This window comes from Ailuropoda melanoleuca, chromosome 4 (assembly GCF_002007445.2).
Source record: "Ailuropoda melanoleuca isolate Jingjing chromosome 4, ASM200744v2, whole genome shotgun sequence".
NCBI lineage: Eukaryota > Metazoa > Chordata > Mammalia > Carnivora > Ursidae > Ailuropoda > Ailuropoda melanoleuca.
The window spans coordinates 120,004,090-120,028,070 of NC_048221.1; the positions used below are offsets into that span (position 1 = coordinate 120,004,090).

Genomic DNA, 23,981 nt, shown 5'->3' on the forward strand with positions numbered 1-23,981 from the left:
TGTGACTTATTTTATAACTGTTTCTGTTTTTTCATTTATTTTGGTTTTTAGATTCCACATATAAGTGAAATCATTCGGCGTTTGTCTTTCTTTGTCTGACTTATGTCACTTAGCATAATACCCTCTGGGTCCATCCATGTTGTCGACAAGATCATTTTTTTAATGGCTGAGTAATATTTCATTCCATTCCACCACATCTTTATCCATTCATCTACCAATGGATGCTTGGGTTGCTTTCATATCTTGACTATTGTAAATATGCTGCAGTAATCATGGGGGTGCGTAGACCTTTTCAAATTAGTGTTTTCATTTTCTTTGGATAAATATCCAGAGAGCAATTACTAGGTCATATGGCATTTCTGTTTTTAATTTTTTGAGGAACCTCCATACTGTTTTCCACAATAGTTGCTCCAATTTATGTTCCCACCAACAGTGCACGAGAGTTCCCTTTTCTCCATATCGTCACCAACGTATGTTATTTCTTGTCTTTTTTATACTGGCCATTCTGACAGGTGTGAGGTGATATCCCCCTGTGGTTTTGATTTGCATTTTCCTGATGATGAGTGATTTTGAGCATCTTTCCATGTGTCTTTTGGCCATCGGTATGTTTTCTTTGGAAGAATATCTATTCAGGCCCCCTCTCCATTTTTAACCAGATTATCTGTTTTTGTTTTTGTTTTTGGTGTAGAGCTATAGAAGTTCATTACATACTTTGGATATTAACCCCTTATCAGATATGTCATTTGCAAATATCTTTTCCCATTCAGTAGGTTGTCTTTTGTTTTGTTGATGGCAAAGGAGGGTTTTTGAAAGATGGGAAATATTGTTCTAGGTTTGTGTGCTAATGGATGCGAATGATCCAGCAGAGAGGGGAAATGTGATGACATAAGACAGAGAAGACAGTTACAGGAAAGAATTCCTTGAGGAGCCAAGAGGGGAGGAGATCTAAGTAATACGGTTGGTGGTTAAGGCCTCCCATACTCTACCTCACTAGCATTGTTTCTCAGCCACCAGAACCTCTTCCAGGCAAGATTTAGAATTTTGCTATTCCAGGGCGCCTGGGTAGTGCAGTCGTTAGGCGTCTGCCTTCGGCTCAGGGCGTGATCCTGGCGTTCTGGGATCGAGCCCCACATCAGGCTCCTCCACTAAGAGCCTGCTTCTTCCTCTCCCACTCCCCTGCTGTGTTCCCTCTCTCGCTGGCTGTCTCTCTCTCTCTGTCAAATAAATAAAATCTTTAAAAAAAAATAAAAATAAAAAAGAAAGCAGGCTTTGAGTCACCTGCTTTATCAGTATTTCCCTTGGTCAAATCAAGTCAGTGACAAAGAATGTCTTTCCCTTCATCACTCCTATCCTCCCCTTTCTGACCCACACCTCACATTGATACACGTATTTGCAGAAACTCATGCAGGGTCTCTGAAGCGAGTCCAGCCGCGAAGAACAGGACATAGAGGTTTATTTCAGAACCATGGAAGAAGAACACCTACTTTACTCATTGATGCACCTGCCTTTGAGGCCCTCCCTGGCCATGCAGCTGGTCCAGTTTTTATTAATTATGACAACAACCCTGTAAAGTAGGTATCATACATGTCCCCATTTGATAGATGAGAAAATCAGCCACTGATCTGTAGAGAAGGGAAGACAGCTCCTAGGTGCCCATGGCCAGGGCAGGACCGAGTACAGGTTGTATCTTGAGTCTTGCACTTCCAGGCTCAGGCTCTGGGGCCTTTCTGACTACACCAGGGATTGGCAGGCTTTTTCTCTAAAGGCCCTGGTAGTAAATATTTTAGGCTTTGCAGGCCATATGGTCTCAGCTCTGCGGTTGCACTGAGAAAGCCATGGACAGCATGTTAACGAGTGGATGTGGCCGTGTCTCCATAAAACTTTATTTGTCAGAGCTCGTGGCAGGCTGGATCTGGCCCACAGGTCTGAGGGAGGACCTCGGACCTCGTCCAAAGCTGCCCCTCACCTTGATGCCCTCTTGTGACCACTGCTTCACACAACGCCTGGAGGGTCCCTCCCTTGCCTGCAAGCCAGCTCATCTGTGCCGTGCCTGCGTGCTTTTCCTGCTCTTGCGTGAATCTCTTTTGGCTCCAGGATGGGCATTTGTGCTCCTGCCTTCCCTCCAGGCCCATTGGCAGGTGATTAAGAGCCCAGCTATACATTTCCGACAGCAGTGGCTGGCAGGAGGGACCGTGTGGCTGAGATAAGCGAGTGTGTGCTGGGGAAGGGGCTGGCCATGTGGGACGTGGGTTTCATTCCTGGAGAGGAGTAATAAGCATGTAATTGGCTTTTCAGAAATGCTCAGGCTGCTGGAAAGCCTGTTTCTTCTGCATACCATGCGCTCTTTAGAGCAGCGGAGACTGGCTCACCCAGAGCGGGGATGAGCCAGATGAATTCTGGATCAGCAGGGGCGGCTGCCTTGTCCCAGATGATCACTATAAGCTGTATGATGTTTGGGAACCAAGAGGCAGAGTAGGCTAAGATGGAGAATGTAGCTGATCCCGCCGGCAGCACACTCTCCGAGGGGGGCAGAAGCACATCTCCAGAGGGCCAGTCCTAGACCCAGCACGGCTGTTGAGGAGTAGAGAGTTCAGCAGGGCCACTGCCTGCGTCTGTAGATGAGACCAACCTTATGTGGAGCCGAGGCCACCTGGAAGTCCAGGCACAGGTGGGAATTGTCCACCCTCCAGCTTCGTGCTGCCCAGAGGGCTGTTCTGATGGTCTCTGAGGCAGGGAGAGCAGGGGCTGCTGGAGGTTCCTTGCTTGTTTCTAAACCCCTCTGTTCCCTGCGGTGTTATTGACCCACATGGAGGTATTAACACCCGTAGCCAGGTTTTAGATAGAACAGTTACAGAAAAGTCAGCTTTTACTTTCAGTGCATTCCCCTTTTAATCAACACAATTAAAATGTACAGATCTGCACTTTGAGTCTATGTTCATGTCCCGGGTAATGATCCAACACTGCTTTGCTGGGTTATAGTAACAAAACACATCCCTCTGGCATGCGTGTTCCCGAATCCCTGGCCATTTCACTCATCTGTTCTGCAGAGATGCTGTTTGTGGCGGGGGGGGGCGGTATTGCCCGAGCCCCTCTCCCCCAGCTCCAGTCTGGTTCTGTGCTGAGTCTCTGGTACACGTGTGACGCTGCTAGGTTGTCAAGGCAACTTTGACACGCATCCTTTTACTTCACTCCCATGATGACCCCATGACCTTCGCGGGGCAGGCAGCACACTTTCGTTTTACAGAGTGGGGGATGGAGACTGCAAGCTCAGTATTTGGAGTCACGTAGGAAGCAGGTGCAGAGATGGGACCAGGACTCCAGCACTCTCGCCTCTGCCCTGAGCTGCCATTGTCAGGACGGCCTGGGCTCCAGGCTGGGGTGCGGGCCTCTGGACAGGGAGCAACAGCCACTGCACCTCAGCAAGAAACCCGTGCACCCCCTCCACCTGTTGGTCGTGACTGTTATGACATGTCATCGTTGATGGCAGGCTCCTGACGCGGGACTGGGCTGTGCAGTCGGGTACGGAACCCCGCAGCCTCCTGCCTAGCCCAGGCCCTGCAGGGCACAGAGTCCCCGTGAGTGGTCATTAAATGAGTGAATGATGAGTGACTCTGGCCCTCGCAAATGACGGCAACGATGGGAGCTGGTGACATGTGCTAGGTGTCAGACCCTGGGCACTGCAGGTCCTGGAGAAAAGGTTCTTTACCAATGAAAATTAAAGCAAAACCCACTCAAAATGGGCTCCGGGGCCGACACATTCTCAGCCGGAGTCCCATTCTGAATTAAGACGGCACTGCTCTGTGTTGACCGAGAGCATCAGTTGTAAGCAGGCCGGGCCGCTTCGGCCTCTGCTGCCCTCTGTCCGTCCCCCATGCCTTCGGTCTTGCAGATGTCCTTCGTGCCAGATTCCCAGGCCTGTGGACTCTGTGGCAAGAGTGAAGGATATGTGGCCGTTACCCCTCCTGAGTCCTTCGGAGCCGGTGCTCCCTGGTGCCGGAAACCGGGGGCCCCTCCACCTGCAGAGCTGCGGCTGGAGCTGCTGGCCTCCCCTCTCCATACCTGCCCCCGAGGTTGCTGCCCCCCGCCCATCCCGTCCCGGAGCCGTGCTGCCCTCAAGGCCCAGGGCCGCCAGGAGGGTAACCTCACCCTCGTCGCTGTAACTACAGATGCCATTATTACTCACGCAGACGGCTCACCCTTGTTTAACAACATATTAAACCATTAGTCTCCGTGCCAGTGGGTTCAGCTAGTTCACGGTGGCAAAAGCTGATCATTAAATCCCCTTTTCCCTGCTTAATCTCTTTTAAATTGGTTGCTTTTTAATTTCATCAAGTGTCCTCTTTCTCAACCATTCTGTCACCCGCCCGGTGCAGCAGTGCTGGCCCATTCCCAGATGAGGGGGGCCGGGCCCTCTGCATCTTCCCGAGGGGTGGGAGTTTCCGTGACTGCAGGGTCCCCAGGGCAGAGCCTACACAGGACCCTCTTCCTGCAGAATGGGCCCCCGCTCCAGATGCCATGAACAGGTGATCTGTCCTGCTTCCGTTGTGCTCACCTCTGGCTCACTCCTGAGGCAGAAGCTTCCGGTCTTGAAACCTTTGCTTCATCAAGAACCTGGGTCCCCTGCAGGTAAAAATAAAAATCTTGTGTTTTCTCAGCAGGAAATTCAAATATTTATAAAAATGGATAGTGTGTTATGTACATTGCTTGCAGTAACTTCGCATGTCGTTAAGGCTGTAATGGAGTCTGGAGAATTCGTATTGCTGGGCCGGTCAGAAATGCTTGCGGTGGGCGAGGAAGGAAGGCGGGGGATGCTGAGGGTCCACCGTGACTCCGAGCAGCCCTGTGGGCCAAGGGAGAGGAAGTTCCAGCTCTTGAGGTCCCAGGGCTCAGGGCATGGGGATGGAGAGGCTTAGAGGTGTAGGGACTTTCTGAAAATATGGAGACAGAATGGATATGTGAGACAGAAGTGCCATTAGCAGGATGACCACGGGGCCAGAGAGACTGGGGTGCAAATGAAAAGTCTGCCACGGTTAGCTTGGAGGCTTTTACTCCTCCGGGAAATGGGGAAACAGTCATGGAGTTCCTTCCGCTGCAGGGCTGCTAGGAGGGGTCGGGGGGCAATGAGCGTCATGCACCTAGTGCGGAGCCTGGTACATTGCAGCGCTGATGGCTGACGTCCACGCCAGGCATGAGTCTAGACCGGACAGGTCTTACCTTGTGTCTTGGGTCAGGATCCATGCTGCAGAGCCTTGTAAAAGTGATCTAAGCCAGAGCGCTCCCAGGAGCAGGGGCGTGAGGGAAGGTGCTAGGGCAGAGGAAGGGTACTTGCCCTTGCCGTGCAAGGCTGGGGCCTTGGAGACAAGCTTGAGCCTGGTCCCACGGGGAGCCCGGAGCAAAGTCTGCTTCACCTTGGCCCTGGCTGCTCCCTGGAGCCGGGGATGAAAACTCCAGGAGAGGCAGGTCCCTCTTGGTGGAGGGCAGTTCACTGAGGAAGTCAGCAGCCAGCACCCTCAGCGTCTGGGGGACAGAGGTACAGGTACAGTGAATGGGATCTGGGAGGGGCCCCCGTGGCACCCACCACAGTCCACCAGTCCATCCAGTACAATCCATACGCCACCCAGGTGTCTCTGGGATTCAGGTTGGGTAGTTTCTAGGGAAACCTGCGAGGCGGGGGAGCTGGCAGAACAAAGTATGGCTGTTCCTGGGGCTGGACTTAATCCTCAGGTCTCCCTTCCCACCAGCCATCCTGGATTCCCCCCAACTCCCCCTGTCCCAAGGGCCGGTCTAGGAGGCCTGCCTGGAAGGGTGACCCAGACTCTCATCCCCGAGACCCTGGTTACTGTGCCTCTGGCACAGTCGGGGCTTGCAGTACCCACTCATTACCCAGTCGAGGCTCCAGGGAGTCACCTGAATGCCAACCATATGGCCCCTGCCCCCATTACACAGTGGCCCCACCTCGTCACCTCACCTAGGTCATCCTTCTCTGTTAGCTGTCTTCTGGGCCTGCTGGTCTACTGGTAAGAAGAGTCAAAACTAAAGAGGTGGCAGCCATAGCTTTAAGTCTAAGGGGACTCTGTCCCATTAGGTAGGACCAAGAGGTAGACGTGTCCCCTCCCTGGGACCCAGGGGGTCTAGACCCTAAGAGCCTCAATGGTGAAGGAAAAAAGCACAGACCCCCTGAATGTGGGAGTGGTGAATCTGTCCACTCGTTACCTTTACTCCTTGGTACCCAGGCCCGTGAATCTCACCTACTGACTTTAAAGCACCGTATCCTGGCCGCTGGTGCCTGGCAGCTCCCTAAGGGACGGTGTCCTGTCCTCTCGGGACGTCACCTCCATGCTGGTGTCTCAGCCACACTCCCGACGGGCTGGCAGATTCCGGGTGGCATGGTATGTTTTAGGACCAGTGGATCTGTAGCCTTGTACCTAATGCTTTCTCCCTCTTTGACGTAAAATGGGTCCCTTGGTCGGAGACCGTGTTGTGGGGAGTTCCGGCTGAGAGGTCAGACTTCCTGGGAGCTGCCTCGCATGGCATCTTTAGCCTTACTGTGTGACCCTAGACATAGCCCTGCTATTAACAAAACTAACGTTTAAAACTTCACCAGTGTCCCCACTGATGTGCTTTGTCTTTTCTGGGATCCAATTCCAGATCCCATGTTGCATTCAATTGTTATGTCTCCTTAGTCTCTTTCCATGTGTGACAGTTTCTCTGTCCTGTCTTCCCCGACCTTGATACTTTGAAGAGTACTAGTCAGGTTATTTTGTACAATGTCTCTCAGTTGGGTTTGTCTGATGTTTTCTCCTGATTAGATTGAGCTTCTGTGTTGGCAAGAAGGCTATGGAGGTGATGCTGAGCCCTCCTGAGCACATCATTTTGAGGGATACGTGATCCTGGTGTCTTATTACTGTGGCGTTCATCTCTTTCGCTTGACCAGGGTGATGCCCGCCAGGTTTCTCCATTTAAAATTATCATTTTTTTCCCTTTATAGTTAATGAACGTGTTGGAGGAATGTACTTTGAGACTATGCAAAAATCCTGTTTCTTCTCAAACTTTAGCCCACCTGTTTTAAGATAGATGGTTGCAGTTGTTACGCTGTTTCATAGACCCTTCCTGACTTCTTTCTGCAGTGCTCCTGTTGGGAGTGGAATTGGGGTGCCCTGTGCAGGGGGAGGCAGCTACCTCTCTGCTTGCACTGGCAGGGAGTGCCCTGCCACCCCTGCAGAGCCTTTGCTTCCTGAGTCCTCTTGTCATCCCCTCACCTGCTAAGTTACACTCCATCTCCCGTTTCTCTTGCTCTTCTCCCTCTTTCCTTCATCTGCTTGTTGAATTATTTGTGGTCCAAAGACTTCATGCTAGAGATGCAGCCAGCTCAGAACTCTGCATTCTAAAGGCATGTGGTAAACCCAGAGGACTTGGGAGACCAGTGGTCCCATCCCTGTATTTCCCTGATGAGGAAATAGACCCCGATCCGGGAAGAGGAGCAGGTGGGTCTGGGTTTCCTGACCCGTGAACACCTTCCCCATGGTGCTCCATTCCTCCAGGCTGGTCAGACGGAGATGCCTTCCAGGCCCTCAAGAGGGGGCTGCTCCCTGTCACCCAGCTCCTCCTCGTCGGAGGTGAAGTCTTTCCATTCGGTCTGGAGCTTCTCGACCTCTGTCCTGGGCAAAAGGGGCTGCTGTCTGCCTGGCTGGAAACTGGGGGCCCCACGCCCCTCTGTAGGGAAGGCTTCTCCCTGCTCTGACTTGCAGCATTGGAATAGGGACCTTTGTGAGAGCCTAGAATATCCCCTGAGCTCTCTAGACTGGAACAGTGGGTCCTCCTCTTGCCTTTTCCTGGTGGGGGGAGTTGGGGTGCTCACTTCCATACTAGTTTTTATCCTCATCTTTGGTTACCTTCAGCTCTGAGTGAATTGTTATGTGTAAGTCACTGCTTTTCGCAGACGGTGTTTTCATTTAATCCTTAAACCCTATGAGATGGGCATGATTCTCCTGCTTTACAGGTGAGGGAAACTGAGGCTCGAGTGGGTTAAGTAGCTTACTCCAGATCACATAAATAGTAAGTTTAATGACCATTCCCACAGCTGTTTGGGTTTGTCTTCATAATTAAATAGACTCAGTGCTATACAGGTTCTTATCCTTCATTCCCTTTTCATTTTGAACTGTCTCTTCATTGGCCGGAAGTTATCATCTGGCAGTCTTCAAAACAGGCTCACGTGCGTTGTCATCCCTGCACTCTCCAACAGCGAGAATGTCAGCCTCTTGCCTTCACACCTGAGCAATGCCCTAACAGGATGAGATGCTCTCGGGTCACCCTTGGAGTTAGCCTCTGTGGCGTCTGTCCGTTGTCCTCTGACCGTAAGTGTTGCTCTGAGCAAGTCTGAGGTCAGCTGGCGTTCTCCCTTTTGTAGGTGACTTGTTAGGTCTGCCTGGATGTTTGCTGACTTCGGTCTTGATTTTCTGAGCTCAATACCTAAGCCAAGAAGTGCCTTTGTGTCCGCTGCTCTGTATCTGTGTCTCATGGAACCGTGTGGCGTGCTCTTTTCTAGATTTTCCTGATTCATTTCAGGAGCGTCGTTTAAGAAAAAGACGAATACCTTGTGTGTATTCCACCTGTCCCTACTTCCCGTTCTCCAGCTTTCTGATGTTGGCTCACCTTTGCTGTTTCTACGTGACTTTTCTCTCCTCCGGTCGCTTTAATAATGGAAGCCTTTCTCCTGTGCCATCACAGAGACTCACCCAGGGACCCATTGCTAGCAGTTGGCAGCCCAGAACTGGGATCCTTTCGTCGGTATAATTAATTAGATTCTCTGCTGCGTCTGCTCTGCTTCTTGGAATTTCTACATTCATTTATTGGTTCTGCAAAAGTGTGTTGTGGTTCTCAACTGTATAAATTACCCTTCGTGTCACTTCTTGGTTTTATCATCTAATCTTTTAGTTCTTGTCTTAGTGAAATTCATGTTCTTGGGTTGTTCTAGAACATGAAGCATGTTTGGGTAATTTCTTTCTGTTCCTTAGGTCATGTTTTCTTTCACACTGGGCTTTCTACTTTGTATGTATATGTGGTGGTGGGTTTTTTTTATTATTATTGTTTTATGCTATGCTATGCTCCCTTTCTTTGTTTTTGTTTTCTTCTCCCCATCAACATGAATGCATCATGGCCATGCCATTGGTCTTCATCTTGCTTGACCTCCTGGCCCTGATTTAGGGCAGGGTGTTTCCTGACCGCTTTCCTAGCATATCTGAGCCCGTTCATATCCCTCCACAAGGCGTATTTCCTGCAGCCTGAGCGTGTTGGCCAGGGGAGGGTGGAGAGGCAGAGCTGGTCTGGGGCTGTGAGCCATCTGCATTAGGACACCCGGCCTCTGCCAGGTGCCAGAATCCACAGGGAAAACCCACGCTCCTACCTAAGGCATATGCAGCTTGGGGTGGGAAGACCCAGTAAGCAGGTAATTATAGTAAGTGCCGTGACACGAGGAGGACATTTTTAGATTGCTGGGGTCAGGTTCTCTCAAGTTCCTTCAAGCGCAGGTGGTGGCAGTTTAAGATTAAAGATGCCCGTAAGGACACCAGTGTGCAGGGACCAGGATCGAGCCAGATGAGGCCGGAAGTCGAGCAAAGGACTTGCAGCCCGTGGTAAGGGATGGAACCCAGATGTATTTTAGAAGAGTCACTCCAGCAGCACTGTGAAAAATTAAATGCACGTCTAAAGACTTCAGTCCCCAGAGCATATCTTTTGGGCAGCTCTGCAAAGAGGTCAAGGAAATATATCTTGTACTCAGGGCTGAGGCACCAAGGAATAGAAGAGTTCCTGAAACTGGCTGACATCCCCACCCTTCTTATCCTTGCCCCATTTCACACACCCTCAGCTTCTGGGCAACAGCTGAAAGACACCCCACTTTCTCTCCCGGGGCCGTTTCCTCATGGACCTCTGGAGATGGTTTCTAGGGCTGCCCAGATGGCAGCCGGGGCTGGGGGCCGTACATCTGGATAATGTATCTCAAGGTTGTTGTCTTCTTACAGCACAGGGCAGGGACCAATTACGGGGTCCCTCTGCACAGCATGCCTCATTACTGTGCTCAGCATGAAATGGGCAGAGCCTGGCAGAGCCGGGGAACTGGCTTCCGCCCCCTACAGGGTAGCCAGGAAGGGAGGAAGGAGGGCATCATTGATGTCTTCCCTTTCAGGCAGGTTTGCCCACGTGAGCTCATCTTTTCAGGGAGGCACCCAATCCTCCACACTGGACCTGACAGCCAGGTGCCTCCTGGGGCTCCAAGGTAGCGCTGGGTCTTGGATGCTGTGAGCAGAAATTTGCATGTATGTGTACAAGGACATTTCTCCGGGGAGAGGGCCCATGGCTTCCATCACATTGGGAAGGGGGCTGTGTCTCGTCAGAATCACTGAGAACACTTTCTCTCTCTCACCCCTACATCTGATGGCTGGGGGAACTAATCCGAGACCCCGAGAGCAGAAGTGATTTACCCAAGGACACGAGGTGCGGTGGCAGAGGCAGATGGACAAGCCGGATCTCCTGGCTCCCTCCAGGACACTCCTCACTGCCTCCTGGTGAGATCGCTTCCTGCCCTGCAGACACACAGTGTTTTCTTCACTTTACTAACACATAAACATGTAGCTGCGATGTATTGAGTGCTTGCTGTATGCACAGCACAGTGCTCAGGATTTCACTTACGGTATTCCATTCGTTCATAAACCAGCATCATGGTTTCACAGAGTGGGCCGCTGTGGAGTTCTCCGTTGCCAGGGAGAGGTTAAATCCTTGCCCAAGTTCGCAGAGATAAAAAGTAGAGGAGAGAGATGGCAAAGCCAGCCCTACTGGGCATCTACTCTTCCCATCCCCCACTCACCACCCCCCCCCATATGTATTCCCATCCCTGCAGGCCCAAGCCAGGACTTGCATGCTTCCCAAAGTGTTCTGACAGGCCCAGCCCTTGCTGCCTTCCCTCCTCTGGACAGATGGGGCCGTGACAAGCCCTTTGTAGACAGATGGCCCTGATTCCCCGGCCAGTCCTGCTCCTTCCTTGCTGGCTGCCCTTGGGCGTATCTCCTTCTCCTCTTCTCACCTCTGCTTGTATATGACATGGGAATCATGGTAGTCAAATCCTGGGGCTCTCAATGAGATAATTCGTGTCCATGGAGTAATTTATTCAACAAATATTTGAGAACCTGCCATGTGCCAGGAACTGTGCAGGTTACCAGTGGTGAATGAGAAGGCATGGTTCCGACTCAGGACTGTGATGGCCTGGGCAGACAGGCAGACAGGAAAGAGATACTTAGAGTTGGCTGGTGCAGGCTGGGGCGTCCAGATGCCTTGAAGGAGAGGTACAAGAGTCTAGGAGAGTATAAGCAGAGACTGATTCAACCTGACGTCCATGGAAGGCCTCTTTAAAGAGGCAGCACTTGGTTTGAGACTGATGGATGAGTAGGAGTGGGTCAGATGAAGACTGTTCCAGGCAGAGAGCCCAACAGGCATGGAGGCCCTTTCGCTAAGGCTGCCGTAGCAAAATGCCATGCTCTGGGGTGGGGCTTAAACAACAGAAATTCCTCTTCTTGAAGTTCTGGAGGCCTGGACCCAGATCAAAGTTGTGGCAGTGACATTTTCCTGTGAGGCCTCTCTCCTTGGCTTGCCACCTTCCCTCTGTGTCCTCACATGGTCTTTTCTCTGTGTGAGGACACCCCTGGATGTCTACCTCTTTTCATGACGACACCAGTCATGGGGGATCAGGGCTCCACTCTGATGGCTATTTTAACCTAATGACCTCTTTGAAGGCCCTATCTCCAAACAGTTACACGAATTAGCCCCCCCCCGAGATGACCTCATTTAACCCTCTTTAAAGGTACTATCTCCAGATACGGTCATATTCTGAGGTCCTGGAGACCTCAACAGATGAATCTTGGTGGGGGAGAGACAACTCAGCCCATAACAGATGGGGAAGAGCTGGACTTGTTTTAGCAGCTGAAGAGGCAAGTGTGGCTGGAGTATAATGACCAAAGGGGAAGGGAGAGTGGGATGAGGCTGGAGACTTGGCAGGCCCTGGGGTCGGGAGGGTGGGGAGCCACGGCAGACTGGGAACAGTATTCTGAGGGCAGCGGGAGCCACTGGAGAGGTTTGGAGCTAGAATGGGAGACAGAGGATAAAGTGTGATTTTAAAAAGGTGACTCTGGAAAATGGGTGGTTGGGGCCAAGAGTAGAAATGCAGAGTTGGGGCTTCTTGCAGTCAGTGGTGGCTGGGCATGGCTGTAGAGCTAGGGGAGGGCAGGGGGATGGATGGAGACCCATTTTAAGACGCGGTGATGGGTTAGATATGGGGGAGGGGCGGTTCAGGTGATCAGGCTGAAGGCAAAGGTGAGAAAGAAACAAGCATCCGAAAGAAAGACTGTCAGATTCCTCTTCGAGCCACTGCACAGACAGTGGCACCATTCCTCCTGCCGGAAGGACAGAGGGAGGTGCAGGTTGGGACGGGAAGATCGAGCATTCCATTTGGAACCTACTCGGGGTGAAACACCCAAGTGGGCATGTCAGGTAGGCCTTTGTTTACTGCAGAGGTGGAGCTCAGCAAGGAGATCTGGGCTGGAAAGCTCTAGGGGGAATTAGCCACCTAGGGGGGAGGAGCTAGAGGCACTGGAGTAGAAGAAAGTCGCCTGGTAAGCAGGCAAGGACTCCGGATTCAATCCATGAGAATTCCAATGTTGCAAAGCCAGGGAGGGGAGGAAGCCAGCAAAGGCAATGGAGAAGGGAGGAAGAGCCCAGGGAAGCCAGGAGACATTGGCTGGTAGGCACCCCGTCCCTGTGGATCTGTTTCTTGGCTGCTCTCTCCTTCTTACTGAATTTTGTCTCTTATTTCTGAGTATCTATTGGCCCTTTCCCTCAGGTGACAGAACTCAAGAAATGAGTGAATGAATGAACGCACACATGAGCAGAGCGAAGGAAGAAGTGTAGCTCTTATGGGTGGGCCTTGGTGGGTGGGGGGATGTGGAACTACCCACCTCTCCCTCCTACAGCCCCGGGCATTGATTCTGTGCAGGGGGCTAGGCTGGGTGTGAGTTCCCTGGAAACCTATGGCCCTGTAGAGCGGAGGGCGGAGGGCTCTCTGGGGAGCCACGGCTCATGCTTGTCAGGAATCCTGGCCTGAGCAGGACTGAGCCAGTCCCCTTGGCTGCGTACAGGGAGCCGCCTTCCCCAGCAGGTCGCCGGAGTCCCTGTCGCCTTTCCTCCCCAAGCAGTGTCGACTGCACTGTAATCACACAATTATGATGCCATTAAAATGTCACATTTGGAGAAATCCATATAAACAAAGCATTAACAACCCCTTGAAAATTGCAGTCTTTACCACTAATGACCTACTTTCTCTACGCACCGCACCCTCCCGCCACCCCCACTCGGCTGCCGCTTTCCCCAGCCTCGTTTTCAGAGGCACACGAGAAGGTACGGCCTGTCGTCTCTGCTGCCTGGAAAACCTTGATGTCTAATGTGCTGGGAGAAGCTCTGTGACAGGGCCAAAGGCAGCCAGGGCAGGGAGCCCAGCATGGAGCCACTTAGCAAATGAGACCAGAGGAGGCCACACCCAGGCAGGGCGAGGGTCCCGCTGGAAGGGCCCTCAGAGAGAAGCTGGCCCTTGGGAAACTGAAGAAAGCAGATGGTGTTGAAAAATCTGACAGGTGGTTTCATGCCTTGGCTTGGACCTCCCCTCCCCTCCCCATCCTGGGGAGTGGATCTGGAACCGGACAGGTAGTGGTCACACTGACAGCATAGCACGACAGAGGAGGAATGTGTCCTGCTCAGGGGCTGGGGGCCAGAGGTCTCTCGGTCCCTGCTGCCGTGAGTCCAGGAGGAGCTGTAGGTGTGCTGGGCAGAGAGACCCAGGCCAAGAGAGCCTTGATGGTTTTGACTTCGTTTCCCAGAAGAGTGCTCTGGGAAATTTCAGATACTGAATTTTCTTTGTCACCAGAATCTAATTTTAATGCGTGAAGAAAATGGATTACTTAAAGGAGTGGTATATATGAGTGCTCTTATAAAGTGAAACATAAACCAGAACAGCTCTGACAAGTAATTAATCCCTTCCAATGTATCCGAATTGCAAATCTGGATTCCCATAGAGTCCCGGATGTGATTAAAACAAGAGGATGTCTGATTCTGAAAAAGCGAAGAGGAGGCCATTGTGGATTAAAAGAAGTTGAGGGGCGCCTGGGTGGCACAGCGGTTAAGTGTCTGCCTTCAGCTCAGGGCGTGATCCCGGTGTTCTGGGATCGAGCCCCCACATCAGGCTCCTCCGCTGGGAGCCTGCTTCTTCCTCTCCCACTCCCCCTGCTTGTGTTCCCTCTCTCGCTGGCTGTCTCTCTCTGTCTAATAAATAAATAAAATCTTAAAAAAAAAAAAAAGAATCACCATGGGGGTGTTTAAAAAAAATTTAAAAAAAATAAAAGAAGTTGAGTTAGCATGTAGGAGGTGTTTTAAATAGCGCTCTGGCACCTTCCACCCCCTCACAGTTCAGGGCTCACCTGCAGAAGGGATCAGGCTCCAGGCACTCTGACGAAGGGATGAGAATGGTTGGTGACCAGCATGTTGTCTGGGGGAGCAATTATTGGTGCTTCCTAAAGTGAGGAAAATGGGGTCTTGTTTACAAGCAAGGGCGTTCTAAACCCCCTTTTCATAGTTCCTGTGACATGGCGTGGACCCCGATCCCACTGTGTCATAAAGACGGTCAGTATGTAGGACAGGCTCAGGGGCATCTCTGTTTTTCAGCCCACTGTGATGATCACTTGCTGTGTTGCCTGCAGCACTCAATTTGCCCTTGGCCGAGGCAGGCCTCCCATCCTCACCCAGATTCAGCAGGCAAGCCGTCTGGGTACTCTGGGTCTGCTTTGGACATAAAAGGAGCCCCTCTCATGAAAGCCAGCCAGCAGCCCCCCATGGGGTCCTGCCAGATAAAGTCATTTCAAAGTCACTCGCTCCAATCCTGCACCTACATATTCAGCAGCTGACCTAGTTTTGAGGGAGCCAGAGGGTATCTGGATGTCACCTTATTTACAGAGCAGATAGAAAATGCGCTAAGCTCTGGGTCTTCGCTGCACACGGCATCTGGGGAGATCTAGCCTGCACATCGGAGGCGTGGAAGAGAAGGGAACAAATTCTCCTCGCCGAGAGCTTGAGGCTTCTTGCTAATGTCACCTTTGGGGAATGAATGACAGGGCTTAGGGGACACTTGCATCTGAAACTTCTTTTCTAGCCAGAATCCAGTTTTGCGTGCGGATTAGGAGAGGTGTTTCCAGGCTAACGTAGCAGAAAGTGTACGACTGATCTGGTGGAACCCCTCCTCCCTCCTCGTCCTTCTCCAGGCAGGTGCTGGGTTAGAAGCCACTCGCCAGGGACCCCCTGCCGTCGCAGGTCCCGCTTAAGGACCCAACAGAGCCCGCCTGTCTGGGCTTCATCCCAGGATCTCCATTTACTCCGCCAAGTCCCTTTAGACTCTCAAACCTCAGCTTCCCCTTCAGTAACGTTGGCTTCATAATCGCACCTGCTTCAGGTTTGTCCTGAGTGTGTGATGATTGCCCTTGTTAGGACAGAGCCTGGGGCACAGTAAACATTACAGACTATTAGCTGTGGGTCTTCTGAGCTGCGTCCGGTGTGAGAATTGATCACCTTTTCAAGTTAGCCCTTTTCCCTGGCTTCCCATAGCCATTTCCATCTTGATTTCTCCAAGGTCACCTTTGCCTGGGCAGAACCTAGAGGGAGATTTGGGGAAGCTGTAAACCTTGCTAAATACATTCCTTGTGAGCATAGCTGTAGGACCATTCCAGCCCTCAGAAGCCAAGTCCCAGGAGGCCCGGAGAAGACCCTCCTGGGCTGATGTGTCCAGTGGTAGAGATGGGCCCACAGTTGAGCAGAGAGCCCTTGTGTCCAGGTTCCTTGGCCTGATGGGAGACTTGGGGTCTCAAGCAGTCTCAGGCTTCTGACCTCACCCCTGAGATTCCCCAAGTCTCTCCCCAGAATCACCCACAGAGGTTCTGTGCTGGTCCCAATTCCCACCTCCACACCTGTTAAAAGGGGGTTAGCTCAGGGATCCTGCAAAGCTCCATTTATACCCTTCGAAGCCAGAGGGAACCCTGAACTATTACACTTCTTAAAATAGTTTACATATTATTTGCAGAGCCCTGAGCTCAAACCCATGTGTAAGATGGAACTTTTGGGTAGAGCCGCCCTGCCGAGTCCCAGGACACATCGGCGTTGGTAATGACCTCATGCTTGCATCCCAGCGGACAGCCAGCGATGCATACAGTCGGTTGCCTGTGGATGCTGCCAGAGACCCCATTTCTGCCACAGGGAAGGAAGATGCTAAACATAAATTGGTCGACTATAAATTGCTTTTTCTCTCCATTAGCATTCAGTCCCCCAAAGAAATACTAGTAACTGTAGCAGTGTTGACAATAATCATATGTTCCCTATGCATTATGTTTTGCCAAGCAGTTTTTCAGGCCGTATCTCATTTCTGAGATCCAATCTGGGCCTGTAGAATTGTGTGGGGTGAAAATTAGCCCTGCCCTCAGGATGGAGGGAAAAACTGACCATAAGCCTTTGAAAGGACGTGTGGAGCAGAGCCAGACTCAGGACCCAGCTTTTCCTGACTTGCGTTCTCTTCATGACATCAGAGGAACCATGAATAGGGATTACGGGGTCATCCCTGGAGCGGTGCTCCCCCTTCTCTGCCCGTCTCCACTTTCCACACACACACAGTCTGGGGCTGCAGTTGTGTCTGGTGAAATGGGGTTGAAATGTACAAGGGGCTCCTTGAAGGAGAAAAGTCAGAGAAGCTACCCTGTAGTGTGAGCACTGCTCCCTTCCTGTCATCCTTCCCTCCTTTGTCTTTCTTTACCCTTCTCCTTTTATTCCATTACTGCCCCAGGGTCACAGTTTGGTGGCCTTCAGGCCAAATGCAAACCTTGGGCATATTTTGCCTCACCCGAAAGGGAGATTTAAAGAGCGTTAAGTAGGCAGGTCTTGTACAAGGTATTCACTGGCATTTCTGTTCTCAGTGACCCTGAAGGCATGTTCCTTTGTGACCCCTGCTAGATTACCTCTGCTCAGTAGGGCCTCTTGACAATTGCTTGGCTCCAGAGCTGTTCCTTGAGGCAAAAGAGCTTTCTGATGATGCCTGGAGATACTTCCCAGCCCTGTTAGGGCAGGGGAGGGAAGAGGAGTCTGACTTTGGGGGAGAGATTTCTTCTGTCGCTGAGAAATGCAAATCTTGTTTGTAGCTCTTTATTCTTTCTTTCTAGAACTTGTTTCCCATAGGGTGAGGCCCTGACCTGGAGGCCCCATCTCAGTCCTGCGGGAAGCCACTGTGGGCCTGTTGAAAGATGGCCACAGCATCCCCCTTGCTGGCCCGCCCTCAGTCTGACGAGGTGACTGTGTGCCTGACTCACTGTCCACACCAGAGACAGTGTCGCATGTCCTGTTCTGTCCAGCTGGAGGCTCCCTTCCTGAGCCCACTTCCGGCTCTTCTCTCCCTAAGTCCAGATTACCTGTTCAGTCTCTCCTGGGCATGATTCCATCTCTTGGTGCATGTTCTCCTCCAGCATCAGCCGCCTGGTTGGGGGCAAATCCTGCCTGGGTCACTGTGGGTCCACCAAATCCTCTTCCTCCTGAGCCCGGGGTGGGGAACCTGGCTCTCTCCCCTCTTGATCTCTTGCTCTCTGGATTCCAGACCTGGAAGGGACGAGGCTTCTGGGGTTCCAGGGGTTGGCTTACTGCTCAGTCTTTGAACACAAGAGGATGCAGAAATGAATGCCGTGGGTAGGGCCAGCTCTTGCTCAGTGCTCATGCCTACCATCAATTGGGAAGGATTCTTTAAGCAAGCTGTAAGCTCTTTGAGATGCCTGTCCACATAAAGGAGCTCCGGGTTTAGTCTTTGGTGGTGGAATTTATAGGACTTTGGGCAGGAAGGGAGCAGACACATCCGCATGAGCGCTCGCGCACCCTGGCACCTGTGGGGGAGCCAGGCCCTCTTCCCCAGTCACGCAGACTTAAATTTCCCTGGTACCTCCCTCTCATGCTAATTAGTGAGCAAATTAATCTTCATATTAGGTCCCAATTGGTGAGTTTGTGTTTTTTCTATTCCAGAAACAAAAGCTGGGCTGCTGTCCATTCCATTAATCATATTATATTTCACAGTTGGAGTTTTTAGGCAATTATAATAATTATCAGAACTTCTCCTCTTCCAGAAAGCTCGAAGCCTCCCCCAAAGCCGTATTCGTGTGTAGTGTGCGGTTGGGATACAGAGGGTGTGCGTATGTGGGGGCAGTGGCAGGCAGGAGAGAGCTGGGTGGTGGTGGCTCTTGCTGTCAGAGCCTCAGTGACATTAACTGATGGAGAAAGAAGCCAGCATTAGAGAGGGTTCTATGCATGGCGTCCAGGCTGGCAGACCTCTCAGGGGCTCAGAGAGGCCGTAGCAAGCAGCTCCCAGCAGATCCATTTTGTAGGCACCTGACTCTAAGATGGGGGCGGCGGGTGAAAGGAAAGTAGGGAAGAGATGGAAGGAGCTAGAGTAAACTCATCCCTGCTGATTACATGCTACCTCGTTTGGTCCGAGAAATAGCCTTTTCCCCACCATGATATGTCTATTCCATCCTCCACATTCTTTAAGGAGTGACTTTTGTATAATTAATACTAACCATTAGACTACAGCATTAAAGGAGCAATTGCCTAATTCTGAGGAAAATTTAAATTTATTACCAGCACCCGAGATAAAATGAATACTGAAGAGAAGGAGAGAAAACCCTACAGAAGATAAATAGAAAGCCAAGTGGGATATTGGCTTGATCCTTCTCCAGTGCAGGGTAATTTGGCTTCTAGAGTGAGTTAGATCATAATAAATTAAATTTAGATTTCTGCACATCAGTTAAATAACTCCCAAGACAGAATTCCAGTGAGAGGAAGAGGTGATAATACATGGTGGAAATATTAAAATGAAGATCTTATCTAATAATCCATAATTGATGTGCTGTCCCTAGATGAGGGAAAAGGATTTTCCAGCTCTTTCCTTTGCCATGAGCCCAGGTGAGCGAGGGAAGGGCTGGGCAGCTCTTCGTTTGTTGGCGTTTGGCGGGGGGGCGGGGGGACATTCCTTTTCTAGTCCATTCACTCTGGGCAGGACTTACATAGAGATTGTGCTGTCCTCTTCACTCTCTGGACTGGCCCTTGGAAAATAAGGCCCATCCCCAGCTGGGTGGACATTAGAATAATACTGACGTGAGAAACTACTTCTGCATGTTTATGACTGTCCAGCAAGGGGGTAAAAAGTGGCCCTGGATAAATGAAGCTCCTGGCGATGTTGAAGGAATGTGAGCTTTGCAGCCGGAAGGCCTGGGTTAGAGTCTCAGTAGCGGACTCACTATCTCTGTGGTCTTAAGCAGGCTCCTTTGTTTCCTTGACCCTCAGTTTTCTCACCCATGAAATGGGAACAACACAACTGGCTTGCCTACCTCACAGGGGTAATACCAATGTAGCATTCCAGTGAAAAATCTTTGTAGATAATGGTAAACTTTCCTGTTTGGCCTGTTTGATATTGACTGTCAATCATTATTATACTTTTTCAGGTCCCAAAGTGATGCTCAGGTCTTTTTCAGTAAACTTTCATTCTTTGCTAGCTTTTCATTCCATATTTTAACCATTTTATCTATAGTTATGCTTTGTTTCATATCTATAAGTCCTGCATCTGAAGTCTTTGGAAGATCTAAATCTGTTGTTTATAGTTTCTACTAACTCTCACTTAGTGAGAGATTCCGTCTATGATCTCTTTTCTTGAAAACAGATTTATTTCACTTATTTTAGAAAGCGAGAGAGAGTGCAATGGGGAGGGGCAGAGGGAGAGGGAGAGAGAAACACAAGCAGACTCGTGCTGGGTATGGAGCCCAACACGGGACTCAATCTCACAACCCTGATATCAGGACCCTGAGATCAGACCTGAGCCAAAACCAAGAGTCAGCGCTCAACCAACTGAGCCACCCAGGTCCCCCTGATCTTTTTTTTTACTCTGATTTCCCCTTTCTGTGAGTTTTGTGGAAATCCTGAGGATCTAAATTGGAGATGCTTTTCTCCAAATAGGATTTACATTTGCTTCTGACAGGGGTCAGATTCTGGTTTAATATTAGAAGGAGACTTCTAGAAGTTTCAGGCCTTTGAAGCTTGGAGCAGGCTCCTTGGGACCTCTTTGTCCCTGGCTGGACCCAGGAGGAACGTCCACTGGACACTGGAATGTTATGCTGGCATGTCAAACATTGGATGGCTAGAGGAATTCTGTCATCTTTAAATAATAAGTTCTATCATTGTTTATAATTCTGACCTCCTGTGTGTTAGCCTGGCACCTTCCAACCTTCCTGCAGCAATCTGCCCTCGGAGTTGCACCCTTCCTGCCCTGGCTGGGGGGAGACTGGGTATCTAGGAGGGAGAGTGATGGACCGGTGGGGTGATGATGAAAGGGGTGCAGAGATCCTCTGAGGGGGGACATCCCTCTGCAGAGAAAGAATTTGGCTGACAAAAGTGATGGGAGTACACGTAGGGAAACACATAGGTAGTCTTTGAAGATGGTCCAAGGAAATGGCAGGGAGGCTCTGGGAAGCAGTGTCACCTCTTGGTCAGGAGCATGGGAGTGGAGTCGGGCTCCATGGGGTTCAAACCCCGGCTAGAGCTCCTACTACCTGTGTGATATTGGGCAAGTCACCTGATCTCTCTGTGCCTTGGTTTCCCCAGTTGTAAAATGGGAATGGTAAAATTAGCATCTGTGATTGTGCGGATTAGATGTAAATGTTTATGACCCGTGGTAGGTACCCCCAAAGTGTTAGTTGTTTTATCATAGGGTACATTTGAGGAGTTTTATTAAGGATCAGCACAGTTCAGAATAGGGTAGAACTTTCTTCAAGGGATAGAGATTTTCTCATTCTAATGGGCGGTGGAGGGGGGAGAAGAGACTTAGGGCAATGAGAGAACTAGAAGCCGGGTAGAAAAGAGAGAGAGAGAAACATTGAAATCATAGAGAGCCCCATATTCCGCTCTAACAACATTAGAGCCGAATAGTCAGTCTGAAAGAGAAATGAGAGGAACAAGCCAGTGGAGGTTGGAGGAAAGGGGACTTAGGGTGTCTCTTGAAAATGTGGTGGGAGGAAAGAAACAAAGCCACTTGGATGTGCTTCTGAGCATTCATTTTTGGTGCCCAGTTATTTAAGGCGGGCTTTGGCTGATGTAGTCAGATACATTCTGTTAAAAAAATGGTCTTAGTTTTCTGTGTGTGGCGTCACGCTCACGGTTGGAAATGCGCACGCTCTAGAGCGAGTAAGTCTGGTCAGAGTCAAGTGAGATCTTGCTTGGGGGCCATGGGTGGTGGTGGGGGCCACACAGGAGGGGGCAGAGCCCTGGGGTGGGACCTTGTGTGGGTTCCTGGGTGTGCGTTCTTGTTTGGGAGAGCAGTATCTCTTCCCGTAACAGGAAAGCCTGTGAAGGTGCACGTGCGTGTTCAGGCACTGTCCCGGGTGGTCACTGGAGCCAGGAAGGAAGGAATCTAAAGCATGGATACCATGTGCCTTCCTCTGGACCCTCAAAGCCAGAATATGGGGCCTTGTGAATTGAAGAGCTTGGAAGTCAACTCCAAATTAGTACTGAAAGTATTTGGGGGAATCTGGGGCCCTTCAGAAATCCTGGGAGGGCCATAGCCACTTTCATCTGGGGACCGGCAGGGAAAGAGTGGCTGGCCCTTCCCGTGGGCATGGCCCCCACCGAGCTCCTCTGTCCATTCGCTCTCAGCAGAGGACAGGCGCCTGACTGGTTTCTGTGGTAGAACAGACCGAGGTGTTGGGAGGTTCGGGAAGGATTCAGTCAGCAGTCCCTCCACTTTCTAGCCATCAAGCTTGGGCAAGGCAGCCGGCGAGCCTCTCGATGCCAATCCCTCCCTGTACAGATGGGGCTGTGTGTGCATTCTGTGGCAATATGTGTGAGCCACCTTATGAAACAGAAATTGCTATTCAGATGGTAGCGTTAGTATTTTAAGCACAGTGTCACTATTATTTAATACACCCAGATATTGTAGGAAAACCAAACTCCCAATACAGGGAGTTCCCCCAGTGGATCTCAGGGCAGCCAAGTGTGAACCCACTCTGTGCACGTGACCGTCGGAGGGAGCGGTCCCTCCAAGGAGGCTTTGACTGATTGTTGAGTTTTTCTCACCGGCCAGGCTGTTACTCTGGCTATGGGCTTTCTGGGGTCCAGAATCCCAGCTGAGTTCCCATGGCCCCCTCCCCAAGGAGGTGGATTCAACCACGGTTGCCAAGGATGCTTTGCTGCCCGTAGGGTGGTGATTGCTTAGCCGAGCAAACTACCCAGCCTTATGCCCTCTTGGCCCTGGGCCTGATCTGGTGTGAATAGAGAGCACAGGATGAAGCCAAGAGGTCTTTACCTGCCTTTTCTCCAGCCCCTCCCCAGGGCCTGTCCCTCCATCTGCTTCTCCAGCTGATGCCTGGAACCGTTCGTAAGTGCCCCAGCACCGTCGCAGTGCAGGTCTCCCTTCCCACCAGTCTCGATTCCTGAGCTCACCTCCCATCTAGGCTCCTTGCAGCAGTCTCTTCCGTCCACTTCGTCCTGCACGTGCGGCCAGAGGCCCTTCCACCTGAGCTGCTTCATACAGACCCAGCTGTGTTCCAGAGTTCTCTTTCACTCACTCGCTCTTTGCAGCCCACACTCTGGCCTCCCCATTCCTGAGCTAGCCGCCTTCTGAACACATTCTCCCTCCTCCAGGTCTTCCTGCCTTTTATCTGGGTTTTCACTACACATGTATTTCCTCTCCCATTTCTTCCTAAGCAAAGCAAACTCCCTGCTCATCTTTCAAGCACCAACTGATTTGACACTTCTTCCAGGCAGCCCTCCCCACTTCCCTCACTTCTCTGTTATAGGTGTTATAGGTGCCTTCATGCATGTCTCTCTGCAACCTTGCAACCCCCTCGAGGGCTGGGACCTTCCATCTCTGCATCTCCCCTCTGTAGCACAGAGCTTTATAGGAGCTCACCACTGACTGAGAGAATTGCAATGAATCTAATAGGGAATGACCCAGGGGGAGATGGTAGAGGGTCCCAGGATGTCAGGGTCACCCTGTGGTGATGTTCTAAGCACGGGTGACAGCTGTCAGGCTGTGACATTGAACAGCACAGGCTGGGGGTCTCACACCCCACCCCCTGTGTAGCAGCAGTATCCCAGGACGTTAATAAAATCAATTATTGGATAAAAATCGCTGGTTTCCAAAGCTTCGTTTTGTGCTATTATCAGGAGAATGCTGTTTCAAAAGGAGATAACAGAGAAAGAGAGAGAGCGGGCGAGACAGATCAATTACCAGATAAGATCGAGTGGTGCGTGAGATAAATGTGCACGCTGGCGAACCACCCCTTGGAGCCCTCTGTGGGTGGAGCTCCTGCCCTGCCATTTGCGGAGCCTGCCCTGGGCCTTCCTGTCTTGTTCCCCACATCCAGGAGGGCACCCCGGTTGGCGGAGGGAGGGGCGATACCCAGGCAGCTTTTCGTACGTGCACAGGGACTAGGGGTCAGTAACACAAAGTGAGCATCTCATCCTTGGGGACGTTGCTAGCCCTAGGGTCCCAGCCCTCACATTCTAGGGCAGAGCCTGGTCCGTAGATTCTTCCCAGAGACACAGAGTTCTTTTTGCTTTGATGAACCTGAAAGTTCATCAGAGGGGAGTGGCTCTCCCCGAGGGGTCTGCTGGGCAGGGGCCTTGGAGGGAAGCATCCAGCACGTGGAGGCTCTGAAGCCCACAAGCTCCGGCTGGCTGTGCAGAGTCTCTGCCTGGCTGCTGGGCTGGTGTGGGCGGGACACATGAGGCAGCCTGGCTCTGGGCAGGAGCCATCCCCTCCCTGTGCAAATCCCCTCGTGGTCTCTGCCGTGCGAATGCACTGGAGGGTCGGGGACACTGAGTTC

At 51.3% G+C, this 23,981-nt stretch overlaps 1 protein-coding gene across 1 annotated transcript in view; it reads left to right on the forward strand.

Moving 5' to 3' along the window:
* GALNT14 (polypeptide N-acetylgalactosaminyltransferase 14) overlaps nt 1–23,981 on the forward strand; it is a 224,200-nt gene that overhangs the window by 106,119 nt on the left and 94,100 nt on the right. The gene's annotated exons all lie outside the window — the stretch shown is intronic.